Below are 15,701 nucleotides of genomic sequence, written 5' to 3' on the forward strand. Positions count from 1 at the left end.
CGCACTAAAACTTGTATCCGTGCAAGCGTGCTTTTCAAGCGTTCCATTGAATGCCATTGCTTGTGACCAAGAATTGGTTTCGTTGTTAAAGGCTGAGCTACTGTTTCTGGCTTGCAAAAACCCTGTATATTTGCACACTTGAACATATTTCAAAGCAAGCCGGCGATCTGTACCTGAGCCTATTCTCCTAGAATAATGATATGCAACGAGGACGACCTATCCGTGTTATTGAAAAGAGGGTAACTCTTCGTGCCTGAAGTAGCTCATCCGTGTTTAACATCAGTTCGCCTCAGTGGTGGAGTGAACATCATAACACGAAGCCCGACTGGCATCAGAAAATAATACCACTTTCCCCCAAGATTATTATATTGGAAGAAGACCTACTAAACCGTAGTCACCTTATTATTATGCAACATTAATTTGAGCCTAACGGTTTTCTCCTGCTCAGGTGACGCTACCTGAAGCGCACCCCAACCCCCAGCCGATCCTCCGGTCACAGACAGAGAAAGGCGCTTGTCGCCCCCTACCTTATATCGTGGCCTTTAGGGTCCGCCTCCAAAGGTTGGTTGGCCGACCCTTGAAGGATCTAAGCGCTGATTGGCCCTCGCGGGAGCCTGTCAGCATGTGCAGGCCTGCTTGCGGCCTGTGAGGGGCTGAGGGAGGCCATTGCGGCTGGAACGTCTGGAGCTGGAGAAGGAGTCGGAGCGGTGGAGTGGCTCGCCCGAGGGCCTCCGAGGAGGTGAGGCGGGCGCCCGAGCTAGTGCCTACGGGAGGCATCGCGACGGGTGTGGCTCGAGGAGGCGGCCGAGCGGGAATGTGGACGGAAGGCGTGGAGGGAGGGGGGAAGAAGGAGGCGGCGGCCGCGACGGCGACCATCACAGGCGGCGACGTGGGGACTTCAGGCACCCCCCCCCCCACACACACACACCGAGGCTGCGGCTGGAAAGTTTCCCTGTTACCTGGCCGCCCCCTCCGCCTCCCGGGCGAGGTGTCGCGGAGGCCCCTCCAGCTTCCTGCCCTGCCCCTGGTCTCCGCCTCCCGTCCGCCGCCGCCGCCTCCTTCCCAGGGCTCCTTTCCTCTCCGCCCGGGGGGAGCGCTCTGGTGCCTGGGGAGGGGGCCGTGGTGGCCCAGGGGCAGAGGACACATGCCTGGCATGTAAACCTTTTCGGGCCCAGTGAAAGGGTCTTGGGGAGCAGGGCTGGGAAAGACCCACGCCCGGGATCCGGAAGAGCCACTCCGGTTGGATCTGGGCTAAGGGGCTCGATGGTCTGACTCCTCGGTGTAAAGGCAGCTTCCTATACACTGTAAGGCTGTCTTCCTCCCTTCCCTGGATGCCGCATTCATCCCCGTCCTCTGGTTTGGGAGGAGGAGAGGATGGGGATGTAGCTGGTTGAAGCGGATGCGGCTTTAAAGTAAGCAGTTGCTGCCTCTGCACAGGGCGGGTCATGCTAGATGACTCCTGGGGTCTCGTTCTTCGCCTTGGGTTAGTCTTCTTACTGGAGAAAGCATCACCCTGTTACTTTTGTGTTGCCCTTGTATATGGTTCCTTCAAGGGCTGAGCATTCAGGTGGACATCGTAACAGGTGAACATCGTAACTATGTTCAAGTGAACATAGTTACTTCAGATTTTAATTTAGAATGTAATTTTTAATGTTGTCTTGTTCGCATGGAGTGGGTGGTATATTAAATGTTACAGATAAATAAATAAATAAACAAACATCATACAATAATAGCCTTTTCATGTAAGATATATGAAAAGATGGTTTCAGTTCCAAATCAGAACTATATATGGGACAGGGAAGATGAAGACTAATAGCCCAGTCCAAATCATATTTACCTGGAAGTAAGACATGTGGATTTCTGTAAGATTGATTTACAAGTAAGTATGTGTAGGATTACAGCTAAAAATTGGGATTGCAGGTGCTGACAATCCAAGCAGCATCTATTTCTTAATGTTAAACTGAATTGACTCCCTTGATGTTCTCCTTCTTTGTGTGCAGGTTGCTGTGCTTAAACATTCATGTTTTCAGTGTGTTAAACTATTGGGTTTTAGGTGTGTTACAATTTCTGATATTATTCTTGCTCCTTGCATACCAAAAATACCATTAAGGAGAACATTCTGCATATTATGTAACTCTTTTTATAGTGCTTAGGGTGTGGGACTAGGATCAGGAAGACCTGAGTTCAAATCCCCACTCAGCCAGGAAACTCACTGGGTGACTCTGGGCCAGTCATATATCTCTCAGTCCAACCTACTTCACAGGGTTGTTGTGAGGATAAACATAACTATGTTTATACCCATCTGGGCTCCTTGGAGGAAGAGTGGAATATAAATGTAATTAAAAATAAATAAATTGCCAAGACAAAATTGAAATTAAGAACACTAGCTGAAAACTTTCTGATTAACATACAGGATAGCTGTTGGTAGAATTAATTTTGTTTGAGAGTATTTTTTGGCTATATGTTTCTTTTCTACCACTCTTACAGCTATTGCCCTTTATTCAACATTTTAAAAATTTGAATAGTATATTTACTTTCACTATTGAGATTGATCACTATTTATTCCCACTTTTATAGAATGGGAATCGAGGTATGACTTGTTCAAGGCCACTCACTGATTGAATGGTTGAGCAGGGAACTGAACCATAGACATTTGTTCAAATCTTATATGGATACAATTGTTCCATTTTTCATTGGATAAACTCTGCCAATCCATGGCAGAGTTTAAGCAGTTGACAGACATGCTAGAGGTGCACCTCTTTATCTTCTCAGGAACAAATCCCATTGAGAGCTGTAGGGCGTATAGCTCAATCCTATACAGAGTCACTCAGAAGTAAATCATGCAGATTTTCAGTGAAATCTATTCTCAAGTGCATATAGGATTGTGGCCCTAGAGCTATTTTGTGCTTTCCCTACATCACTGATCTTCACCATTTTTCAGGTAGGGGGCACCTTGGCAAAAAACCCCAAACCCTTCAATATGAGAGCTATTTCCCATTCTTCTGACCTCTGCTCAGTACTGTACTTTTTTCTGGGAGGACCCTTTAAGAAAGATGGGACCCTCATTTAAGAGCTCTATAGGGAAAGTGCTGGTAAGGGTTGTACTTCTCCATACTCTGTACACGCTTTCCAGTATGGCACAGGGGCTCAAGAGGGCTCCATTTCTCTTAAAGGAACCTCCTCCCCCGGCACTGGGCAGGACAGAACTCAGCACTACATAGTGAGAGTGGTCTGTGCAGAGTATTCCGCTTCTGTCAAAGCTTCACATAGGCCCAATAAGCAGTTAGTCAGCTAGCCACACTTACGGTTGATGGAGGCTGCCACTGGCCATATGAAGAACACTGCCATATATGAAAAATACATGTGTGTCAAGAATAATGTGAAACCTGATTATAGATGGCAAAATGTCTGCTGATCCCACATGTATTTTATGGTATGAACAAACACACACACACACACACACACACACACAAATTGACTTTCCAGTATATGTATATACTGCATAATAATGTGTAGAGAAGCATGGCTTATGTATTTTTTCATTACATAAAAGAATCATTACTTATGCAATCATTTATGAATGGATTGCAAGTTGTTCCCTGCACACAGTGGTCTTTCACATGTAAGAGAAACATAACATGAAATGGCCTTTACTGTAAAGTGCATATATTCTATTTATTTAGCATATTTTTTTAATACTGCCTGAGATATGTGTATCTCTAGGTAATGTAAACAATTTAAAACACAATAGATATAAAACAAAGTAAAAACAATTAAAACAATGTTACAGAATAAGAACAGGTAAAACAACTTCATGGAATAAAACAAACAGTTTAAAATGAAAATTAAAAGCCTGAGAAAATTGGTGTGTGTCTTGAGGCTTATAACTGTAGTCCAAGGAACTTACCTGTAGAAAATAAACATGCTCATTCTGTCCTTTCAGTAATGAAGTCAAATAAATGCAAAATATGTTTTAGGGAATGGTAGAGTATTGTATTGTATTTTGTATTGTGGCTTCATTTGGGGGGTGGGTACCACTTTTTGAGTACCACTGTTACCAGCAATGACTCTTATGCAGGAAGAGGGTGGCTTGCTGCATCGTTGTCCCTACAGTAAGCAACAGTTGCTTTTGCAGTTGCTGCTGCCTGCTGATCTCTTCTTTTCTCTGCTCCTTTCTTGCCCAACCTGTACCTCTTTTTGCAGGGGCAACTTGCTTCACGTTGTCACCAGTGCATAGATGCCCCAGCCATTTCTATTTCCAGTGGAGCTGGATCATATGGTCACCATGGCAGTGGAAAGGTCCATCTGCCATTCTGCAAAATACTACGAATGACTGAAAAGCACTGTTTTGTGTTGGCTTGTATTTACTTCTATATGAACGAGACTGGAGCATTTTCATATATCCAAACTGAAGTCACTCAGCTCCTTCAGTACTCTTACGGAGAAATTTCTAGATCTGTGCAATTCTTTAGCTTTGAAGGGCCAAAGCCAAATGATGTGCACAGTGGTTCTGGCCTTTTGTGGAGATAGCCATCCCCATCATCACCTCCATGTAAGCGCCCTTAAAAGGAACTGGAGCTATGGGAAGCCCCACCTGTTATCCAGCTTCAGCCCCTTGGAGCAAAAGAATTGCATGGGCTAAAAGCTTCATACCTGAACAACCCTGATGATGTTAAATAAATAAATAAATAAATAAATAGCAATAGGTAATCTTGTGTAAATCTGCTTTAGGACTTTCATTATGTATCCTAAAGCAATCAAATGTACCAAGCACTTTACAGTATTTTTTCCTTTGAACAGCTTGTGTGACATAAGCTACTATTGGGTGTATTTGCACTGGCACTCGACTGTTGGTTTATTGGGTGTGCTCCAATAACTGCATGATTCACACTTGACCGGCAGTAGTTTGGTGTTAAATCACTACTGGGAGATTGTGCAGTAGTTTATTGCTGTGTGTTCCCTTGACTGCTTGAAAGTGATAGTGAGAATGGCTCATGTCGAATATAACTACCTCTGTCATGCTGGGCCAAAATAGTTTGGTAGAATGTCCTTTTTCAACTGATGAATCCCATCTTCTTTTACACAGTGCAAGGATACAGGTCGACCTCATTAATCGTGGTTCCACGTATCCATGGTCACCCAATTGCTAGCCGACCTCATTATCCATTCATACAAAAGCATTAAAACCCAGGTATCTTTGGTTTTGGGGTGGCCTGAAATGACATTGGAGATCATTTCTGGCTGCCATTTTGTGAAGAGGAGCCATTTTGTAGCTAATTTAGTTTTTAAAAAAGCATCCCCCCTGTGATTTTTTCACAGAAAATTTGGGACATGGTGGGTGGGGCACTTTATTTCATATTTGATGGCCACTAGCTTGGATGGCTTTAAGAAGGTGTTTACACTAACTTTTTTCAACTGTGTGCAGAATGAGTTTTGTTCTGGGTGACAGTGTCAAGGCAGTGTGTGCGCACATGAATTCAGAGTGGGGTCTTCCTGATTCAACCTGAGCAGGATCTAAAATTAACTGAGTGGACATCAAAAAAATGTGTGTGCCTTTTAGTGCATGCACAGGCTTTAAAGGGAACACTGGTTTAGATAAATCCATGGAGGTCAGTCTATCAGTGGCTACTAGACTGGTGGCTGTAGGCCACGTCCAGCCTTGGAGGCAAGATGCCTCTCAATACCAGTCGCAGGGGAGCAAGAGTAGGAGAGAGGGCATGCCCTCATCTTTTGCCTGTGGGCTTCTCAGAGGCATCTGGTGGGCCCCTGTGTAAAACAGGATGCTGGACTAGATAGGCCTTGGGCCTAATTCAGCAGGGCTGTTCTTATGTTCTTATCGAAATCATGGGATGGGCAGTGTGGAACAGCTTTGGATTCTCTGTGAACGGATCATTTACAGTTTTGACAGTGGTAGAAAGCTAGACTCTTCGTGGAGTTGAGAAATGTGCTATGAGGCCCTTTTTACACTGACTGTCATTCAGCACAGGAAAACATTAATGTTGGGGACCCACTGAAGCTGCTGCACAATATGAAAGGCAGCCCTGGCGGTATAGTGTGAGGGTACCTGCAGAATGACTTAAAACAGCTTCCAGGCAGCTGGAGTCCCCAGCATCAGAAACGTTGGAACTTGCACTGCTCAACTGCCTGCAAGCTGTTCTAAATTGTTGCACAGGTGCCTTGTTGTGCCACACCATCAGAGCTGCCTTTTGCATTGTGTAGCAGCCCAGTAGATCCCCAGTGCTGATGTTTCACTGCACAGAATGCCAGCCACTAGGTCTTCAACCTACGTTCACCCCAGAGCTTCTGGCATAGCTGTGTAATGTTTGGGTTTGGTTTGTATTCTGTCTTATTGTTGGTTACATCAAATTCTATGTACTATGCATCAGTTCTACTAGTGATTGTCAGAGATTGTTAAATACTATATTTGACCTAATAACAACTTTAATTTTCCCTTAAGGTATTCTCAATTTATTGAAGAACTAGTACTTCATATCCTAGTTGTAGGCTGAAAACAATCTCAACAAGCATGGAATCAAACCATAAACTTTCAGGTTTGGTTTGGGTTCAGCTGTGAATTAAATGCTTCTTTTCAGGCCAGTAATGGTCTGGTAGCCATAGCCAGCTGAACACAGTTCTAGTTCACATGGGGCAATTTCAAACATAACAAGAATTATGTATATGAAATGTTAATAAATATTCTGTTGTACTCTAATCATACTAGATAACAGAGCAGCCTACAACATGTGCAGGAAGTTAGAACATGGAAAGGTTTCGGAGGAAGGGAGGAAATAAGGAAGCAACAAAGGGAAAATATGAAAAGAAAAGGAAAAAGGTCTTGCAACACCTTAAAGCAAAAAGATTGATTGTAGTATAAACTTTCTTGAACTACAACATACTTTTTCATTTATATTGCTGGGCAGATGCTTATCTTAAAAGATGGAATATGTTGGGAAAACATTTATCCCCCAAGCCTGTGTGGTGTGTTTGGTTAAAGTTTTATCTGTTTGTTCACTTCCATGCAGCTACCTCTGTGCTGTTGGTTTCCCTCTTTGAGAGTTGGTCACCTCAGAGTTGGACACTTGGAACTTGCTTCCATTGTCCTTCCTGAGACTTTGCAGAGCTGGCCACCACAGATGCAAGCCTAATTCTCAAAAGCAGTTAATGAGGTGGTAAATCAGTTCTTGGGCTGAAGTGTATCATTTCAGGCAGCAGAAAAGGGCTTACATGTTGAATGTTTCTCCATGCCAAAAAACTATCTCCACGTAGAAAACGAGATGTCAAATGGAAAGGCTGGCTTATTAATATATTTTATATCCCGCCTTTCTCTTTTACTTCAGAAACATTCAATGCTGCATATGTAAATAAATGACAGCAATTTAAAAGAAAAATGAATATTAGAACAATAAAGATAGAATAGATAAAGTTCAGTAAGTCAAGGGAAATAATACTTCCATCAGCCAGCCAGGCCAAAGGTCTGCTGAAATGGCAGCATGATGCTGGACTAGATAGGCCTTGAGCCTGATCCAGCAGGGCTGTTCTTATGTTCATATGGCAGGAGGTGGTCCTTCAGGTATCTTGAGGGCAAACAGTTCATGGCTTTAAAAGTAATCTTGAGCCTAGAAATGAATTTGAAGCATGATGCTGTTACAACCACTATGTTGGCCTACATTATGTTGGCCCGCAATAATTATATATTATTGGCCTTTGGGGTCCCACAAAGCTCAGTATTGTCCCCCATGCTGCCGAACATCTACATGAAACCACTGGGAGAAGTCATCAGGAGTTTTGGACTGAAGTGTCATCATCATGCAGATGACAGTCAGCTCTACCTTTCTCTGACATCAAATCTTAGGGAAGCAGTGGATGTGTTGAACTTGAAGCAGTGATGGGCTGTATGTGGGCTAGCAGACTGAAGTTAAATCCAGACAAGACGAAGATGTGGCTGGTCAGTAAAAAAGCCATTTAGGATAGGGTGATTCAACCAGCTCTGGGTTTGGGTTTGGTTTGGGTCCTGGATATCTGAAGGACTGCCTGCTCCCAAGGGTTTCTGTCAGCCCGGCAAGAATGTCAGAGGGGCCTTTGTTCCGTGTGCTTATGCGGAGAGAGGCTAAATTGTGGTGCATGTGGGACAGGGCCTTCTCTGTTGTTGTCCCCAGGATCTGGAATGGTCTCCCAGTGAATGTTCACTCCTTGACATCTGTGGCTGCTTAAAAAACAACAACAACAACAATATCTTTTTATTCAGGTTTCTACCCCTTAGGTGCTGCTGGGTCTCTCAGTTTTCCTGCTTCTGTTTATCTTTTTTATGGTGGTTTTTTGGTGTGTCAGGTTTTTTACTATTTAACTGATTTTAAGGTTTTAAATGTGATTTTTATGGAGTTTTATTGTATTTAACCTTTGTAAACTGCACACGTGACGTATGTGGTGCGCGCACGCGCCAGCGTCAAAGACGAGCACGCGTGCCGAGGAGGGCGCATGCGCGCCGCTAGCACTTGTCTCTTTTAAGCCATAAGGAACAACGATGGGGGCAGGGAGGAACTCTGCCGCCCCAAGAAGATGTTTAAAACGACCAGCGCCGGAGGGGGTAGAGCGGCAGCGGGGTGGGGGGGTAAGTACTACCACCACCACCACCCGCTTAAAGTAACAGTCCCGCCCATGCCAGACCGGGGGGGACTCCGGACCATGCACACCCCTAGACAACAGTAGAAAAACATTTCTTATACGATCAAATTTCTCCAAGCATGTTAAAGCCTCAGAGTTCACCAACATGCTTGGAGAAATTTGATCGTATAAGAAATGTTTTTCTACTGTTGACCTGTGTTAATGGGAACCAGCCCCTGATGAAGCCTACGGTGAAACAGCTTCTTGTCCCAGGGTGGCTGTCGTGATTTTTCCCTGGTGTGCCCTTTCTATCATCGCCAATCATCATCTGTCATTACAGAGCAGGTTGCTTGCTTTCTTCATATGCAGGATTCAGCATTTGAACTACATGTATTTACAACATCCTACTGAATACATTGTCTCCTCCAATTGAATTTGAGGACTCATTACCTGTACTGTATGCACTCCTTTATTTCTCTTTTTGAAGACATCTCAGACTGTGTTTGGTCACCTGGATATACTGGTTTCTCATTCTTTCATTGCATTTTGTAATTTCATTTGGTATTTTGTCATTGTATTTTGTTACATGCTATACAGATGTGTTTGATTAGTCTTACCTGTGTTGAGAGCTGGTTATTTTTATTTTCATTTTGTTTTTTGTTCACGGGTCTTTCATTATTTCCCCCCCTCCTCCATTCGGTGGACCCCAGTTTTTTCCTCGGTATAATAGAGTAACAGCATACATTTAACTTACATAAAAAACATCATTATCAAAATAGTTAAGGCCAGACTCCGAAATGATTCTGAAATTGTATTTCTGCATATTGTTAAAGCGTTTGTTGTTCTTATATACTACCAGATAGTGCAAAGTATTTCTGTGAATCCCAGTATTGAAGCATAAACTTAACATATACCAAATTAATTTCAGATGTTGCACCTCTGTCTACTCAAATGCAATGTATCAAATTATAAAAATATTCTTGGAAATATAGGGATCTCCTAAGAATTCAACATCTAGATATCAGTTGGATCAAGGCTGAATTATTTCTTATCAGGAAGTGATTAAGATGAATAGATCATTGGAAGGGGGAGGTATGTAAGTAAAAACACTGGTTGATATCCACATGCCTCAGAGGAGGGGCAGTATTTGCTGATCTCTCCCACCCACCCACCCCCTTCTGAAGCCTACTGTACCTCCAGGTAATAGGTCGCTGAGGGTTGCACGGTACAGTGGGCTTCAGAGGGGAGGGGAGATCAGTGAAAAGTACCCCTTGTCAGCCTCTATTTTGATTTGAACACTTATTGAAATCTATACCATGGATTATTTTGCAACATTTTTACTATATGGAAATCTAGCTATATAGAAGGGTTGACTTTTGGGGGGGGGGGGATAAAAATGGGAAGCAGACTTGCACCAAACAATTTCTTCTAAACAATATGTTGTTCCAAGCACATCTGTCTATCTACCTAATTTGTAGATTGCCCCAAACATCCATCTCTGGACAGTTTACAACAACGTAAAGCAAATTAAAACAAAAATGAAAAACTTAAAACAATTCAAAACCCCAGCCAAGTTAAAACGCTTGGGTGAGAAAATGAGTCTTTAGGGACTTTTAAAAAGTTGTCAGAGATGGGGAGACTTTTATTTCAGGAGGGAGTGCATTCCAGAGTCTCAGGGCAGCAACAGAGAAAGCCCGTCCCTGTGTAGCCACCAGACAAGCTGGTGGAAACTGCTGATGAACCTCTCCAGTTGATCTCTGTGGGAGATGGGGCTTATGGCAAAGAAGACATTATCTTAAATACCCAGGGCCTAAGCTGTTCAGGGCTTTGTAGGTTATAACCAGCATCTTGTAATTTGCCCAGAAACCTATTGGTATCCAGTGTAGTTCTTTTAGTATAGGAATGATATGATCTCTCCGAGATTACCCAGAGACCAACCTGGCTGCTGCTTTCTGTACCATCTGCAGTTTTCAGACTACGTACAAAGGCAATGCCACATAGAGTGCATTGCAGGAGTCAAGTTTGAAGGTTACCAGGATATGTGTACTACTATTCTGAGATCGTTTATATCAAGAAATGGATGCAGCTGGTATATCAGCCGAAGGTGATAGAGAGCACCCCAGGCTACCATGTCAACCTGGGGCACCAGGGAAAGGTTTAGATCCAGAAGCAGTCCCAAACTGCATACCAGTTCTTTATGGAGAATTGTGACCCACAAACAGAAGATGGGGAAAGTGTGACCCCATTTACAAGAAGTATTAAACTGAAACAGTGCTGCTCTAAACTTAAAATAATCTTTATCCTATATAAATATTTGTTATATTTTATCAACATAAAATTCTAAAATTTGTAAAACAAGTGCTGACTAATTCACCTCCTTCACAGTACACATTTACAAGAGTTATTTTGAAAAATTGCCTTTATTCACCTTTGAATAATATGTCTGTTGACAATACCACTTGTGTTATTTTCTGATTTTTAATAAATATTTTACATTTACTATTCTCTGTATTTAGACCGTCTAATAAAAAAAGTTGAAATCCAGCAAATGTATGTATTTACAGTGCTGTGTTCTGTCAATTAACAAGGAGCACAGTTTTAGACAAATTGCTTTTTAATTTTAATGTAATTGTAAATGATACATGATTTCCCCCCTATTCATTACAAGATGCATTTATTTTATTTTTCCTACTTAAGTGTACTTCTGACATGAGATTACTTGGGAGAACCAATATTTGCTCTTAACAGTATTTGCAGGTTTAAATCTCCTTAATAAAGAGGCACCTTTTAACATGGTGATTCTCTTTATTTAGCAGGGGGAAAGTAACTGGCCCTCTCCATCTCCAGCACAGTACCTCCAGTGACTGTTGCTGGTGTCTGTCTTGTTTCTTTTGAGATTGTGAGCCCTTTGGGGACAGGAATCGATCTTCCTTTTTATTTTTATTTTTTTCTCTGTGTAAACCGTCCTGAGTTATTTTTGGGTGGTATAGAAATCTAATAATAATAATAATAATTTAATAATAATAATAATTAATAATAATAATGTTTTGGAATGTATATTTTGCATGAAATTGGAGAATGATGGAATTGTTGTGTTGGTAGTATAAGACCTAGATATATTCCTGGATATAAATTCTATAGAAAGGACAGGGAGGGGTGAATTGAGGGTGGAGTAGCACTGTATGTTAAAGAAGGGATAGAGTCTAGCAAGCTAGAAAACCTAGGAAGATCGGAATCCTCCACAAAAACTCTGTGGGTAACAATACAAGGCCTGAAAGGAAATGTGCTATTAGCGATATGCTATCCTCCTCCAGAACAAAATGCTGACGGTGACTGGGAGCTGCAGAAGGAAATTGGGGAGGCATCAAAGAGAGACAGTGCTATGATAATGGGTAACTTCAATTACTTACACATAGACTTTTGTAAATTCACATTCAAGTAATGACAGAGAGACCAGATTTCTAGACACGCTGAACAACTGTGCCCCAGAACAGTTGGTCATGGAATCAACCAGAGAGAAGGTGACCTTGGACTTAATCCTGAGTGGTACACAGGACTTGGTGTGAGATGTCACTGTCATAGAACCTTTAGGGAACAGTGACCATGGTGTGATCAAATTCAGCATATATGCAAGGAGACAATTGTCAAGGAAGTTTTAACAAAGAAACTTTTAACTTCAGAAGAGGAAACTTCTCCAAAATGATGAGTTTGGTGAAAAGAACGCTGAAAGGGAAAATCCGGAGAGTCGCTTTGCTCTAGAATGCATGGAGTTTATTTAAAACCACAATAGTAGGAGCCCAGTTCGAATGTGTACTAAAAAGGAGAAAAGGAAGTTCTGCCTGAATGGAACAGAAAGGAACACGAACACTGGCAAAAGAAATGCAAGGAGAAAACAAGGGGGGGGGTGAAAGAGTTTGAGAGATATTTAGCTAAAAGCATCAATGGGAATAATAAAAACTACTTTAAAAGCAGGAAGCAGGAAACCTGCCAGGGTGGGGGTTGGCCTGTTAGTTGATGAGGGAGTTAAAGGGATTATTAAGGAGGATATGGCAATTGCAGAGAAGCTAAACAAGTTTTTTGTATCTATCTTTGCTACAGAGGATACTGAGCATATACCTGTACCTCAACCAAGCTTCTCAAGGACAGAGGCTAAAGAATGGAGTCAGGTAGAGGTGACAAGAAATGGCATTCTAAACTGTCTAGAATTAGCAAGTTCTAGTAAGATCTAATCTGCCTACTTTCCTTTCACTATTGCTAAAACAACTAAATTTGGTCCAGATTGGCTAGGCAGTTCACAAGTTAGCCCACTTGTGCCTCAAATGTTCATGCATCCACCATCTTTAATAATGGTGGATGATATCATCACAAACTGCACCATTAAGGAGTCCCTACAACTGTATTAGTCCAGACATTGTGAAGTTGATAGGTCAGTCTCTCTCTCTGTGCTTATGTGATCACATAAGCCTATGGGAAAGTATGCTAGGGCCAGATTGTATCCACCCAAGAGTCCTTAAATAACTCAAATGTGAAATTGCTGATCTCCTTGCAAAAACAAGCAACTTATCCCTACAATCAGGTACTGTACCTGAGGACTGGAAAGTAGCCAATGATTTTTGAAAAGAAATTCAGGGGAGATCTGGGAAATTACAGACCAGTTAGCTTAAAGTCTGGGCCAGGCAATTTGACAGAAAGCATTCTCAAAGATAAAATTGTTAAGCATATAACACCAAACTATTTAGGATAGGATAGTGAAACCCACAACAGATTGGACCTCACCATACTGGGAGAATGGGCAACAAAATAGCAGATGCAGTTCAGTGATAGCAAGTATAAAGTGATGCATGTTAAGACAAAAAACCCAACTTCACATATATGCTGATAGAAACTGAGCTCTCAGTGACCAACCAGGGGAGAGATCTTGAGGTCGTGGTAAACCTACCTTCTGTTTCCTGTCCTTCAGCCTGTTAGCAATCCACACATGTACTTGTCCCCTTATCCTATGACTGCTAAGTTTTCTCAAGAGTTTTTGATGAGGAACCTTGTTGAAAGCTTTCTGGAAGTCCAGGTATACTATGTCAACTGGATCACCTTGATCCACACACTTGTTGACACTCTCAAAGAACTCCAAAAGTTTTGAGAGGCAAATTTTACCTTTGCGGAAGCCATGTTGGTTCTCTCCCAGCAGGGCCTGTTCTTCTATGTGCTTTACAATTTTATCCTTGAGCATGCTTTCCATCAATTTGCCTGGAATGGACATTAAGCTAACCAGCCTGTAATTTCCTGGATCGCTTCTGGATCCCTTTTTGAAAATCACTGTTACATATTGTTGACATAATATGCAGCCGCTGTGAGAAAGGCCAATTCCAACTGGAATAATTATGAAGGGGATTGAAGATAAAATTGCTAATATCATAATACTGTTATACAATTCTATGGTGCAGCCACATTTGGAGTACTGTATACAGTTCTGATCACCATATCTCAAAAAGGGCATAGAACTGGAAAAGGTGCAAAATAGGACAACCACGATGATTAGGGGCCAAGAGCACCTTCCTTACAAGGTAAGGCTACAACACCTGGGGCCTTTTCGTTTAGAAAAAAGATTATTGAGGGGCAGCATGATAGAGGTATATAAAACTATGCATGGTTTGGAGAGAAAGAGAGAAATTATTCTGCCTCTCTCATAACACTAGAACCAGGAGTCATTCCATGAAACTGATTGCCAAGAAATTTAGGATTGACAAAAGGAGATACCTCCCCACAAAACACACCACCTGTAGAATTCTCTGCCACAAGATGTGGTGATAGCCACCAGCCTGGATGGCTTTCAGAAGGGTTTAGATAAATCCATGGAGGAGAAGTCTGTCAATGGCTATTAATTTGAGGGCTATAGGCCACCTCTAACCTAAGAGGCAAGGTGTCTCTTTATACTAGTTGCCGAGGAGCAACAGCAGAAGATAGGGCATGCCTTCATCTCTTGCCTGTGGGCTTCTTAGAGTCAACTGGTGGGCCACTGGGTGAAACAGGATGCTGGACTAGATAGTTCTTGGGCATGATCCATCAGGGCTGTTCTTATATTATGACCAGAGTGCTACCAACATAGCAAACTGATGGTTCACAGCCCTCTTTCTGCTTTTATCCATGAATCTATCTGAGTTCATATCTGTTCCTTATTAACTTATAACAAAATGAATAAATGCTCCAAATATCAATTCTTCCCCCCACCCGCCCCTTACAACATTCATGGAAGGTTTATTTGCACTGAAATAAAATAACTGCCATTTTACATTCAAGTAAAACATTTTATTTAGATAATGCTCATTTTGTGTTTTTTTGGTTTTTTTTTAATTACACTTTTTATGGTCTGGCTTCTGATCTTAGATATTTTTTGTTTCCTGTTGTTCAGTGTATTTATTGGACCAAGTAAAGTACTTTTCCATAATTTATGTTGCTGTATAAATTTATAAACTATTCAACCTATCAAAATAGCTATTCTCTCTCAAATGTTGGCAATGATGCATAGGTGGAAACACATTTTGTACAAAGGACAGAACTGGGGTGAAGATTACCTGAGGCGCAGTCAATTTTTGACAAAGTAATTTTTGATGGTTGCTTTCTGTTTTGGTTGGCAACATTAATGCATGTTGCTGTCACAGCTGGCACTTCTGTTTTGGTCACGATGTTAGAGATGAGTAGGTATAGGCACCCTCCAGTAGCACTGTGGGGGAACCCTGGGCATCTAGCAACTAAGCTAAGGGCATGAGGATCCACCTCTGCTGATCCATTGTCCAGTACTATTCTTTCTTCCATGTTTACCCAGCAGCTGGACTGGCCAGGGGGTTCCCTGCAGTTGAACTGGCAGGTAGGGATGTGCACAAATCGGTTTGGTACCTCCTTTGGGAAGCGCCAAGCTGGCTCAGGCGTCCGCAACTGGTGGTTGTGGCCAGTTCAGCAGGGTGGGGAACAGTTCCCTTAAGAAGCAGGTCCTTACCTTCTCCACTACTGCCATGCTGCTTTTCTGGGCGTGGCACTTGCTCTAGCAAAAGCTGCACGTGGCTGCAGTGCTGTTATCTGCAGCCTGTGTGCTTCCTAAGGGAACC

The 15,701-nt window shown here is 42.3% G+C and overlaps 1 protein-coding gene across 4 annotated transcripts in view; it reads left to right on the forward strand.

Moving 5' to 3' along the window:
• Positions 1 to 559: 559 nt before the first annotated feature.
• The window catches only part of MAPK9 (mitogen-activated protein kinase 9), a 72,809-nt gene continuing 57,667 nt past the window's right edge, over positions 560 to 15,701 (forward strand). The window contains exon 1 of one of the 4 annotated variants that reach the window (XM_053292597.1): positions 560 to 739. The gene's annotated coding sequence lies outside the window, so the exon portion shown is untranslated. Of the gene's footprint in view, positions 740 to 12,649; positions 12,768 to 15,701 lie in introns of those variants that run through there. The other 3 variants (XM_053292599.1, XM_053292596.1, XM_053292598.1) reach the window with 3 other exon arrangements.

Source organism: Hemicordylus capensis, chromosome 2 (genome assembly GCF_027244095.1).
Source record: "Hemicordylus capensis ecotype Gifberg chromosome 2, rHemCap1.1.pri, whole genome shotgun sequence".
Classification (NCBI taxonomy): Eukaryota; Metazoa; Chordata; class Lepidosauria; order Squamata; family Cordylidae; genus Hemicordylus; species Hemicordylus capensis.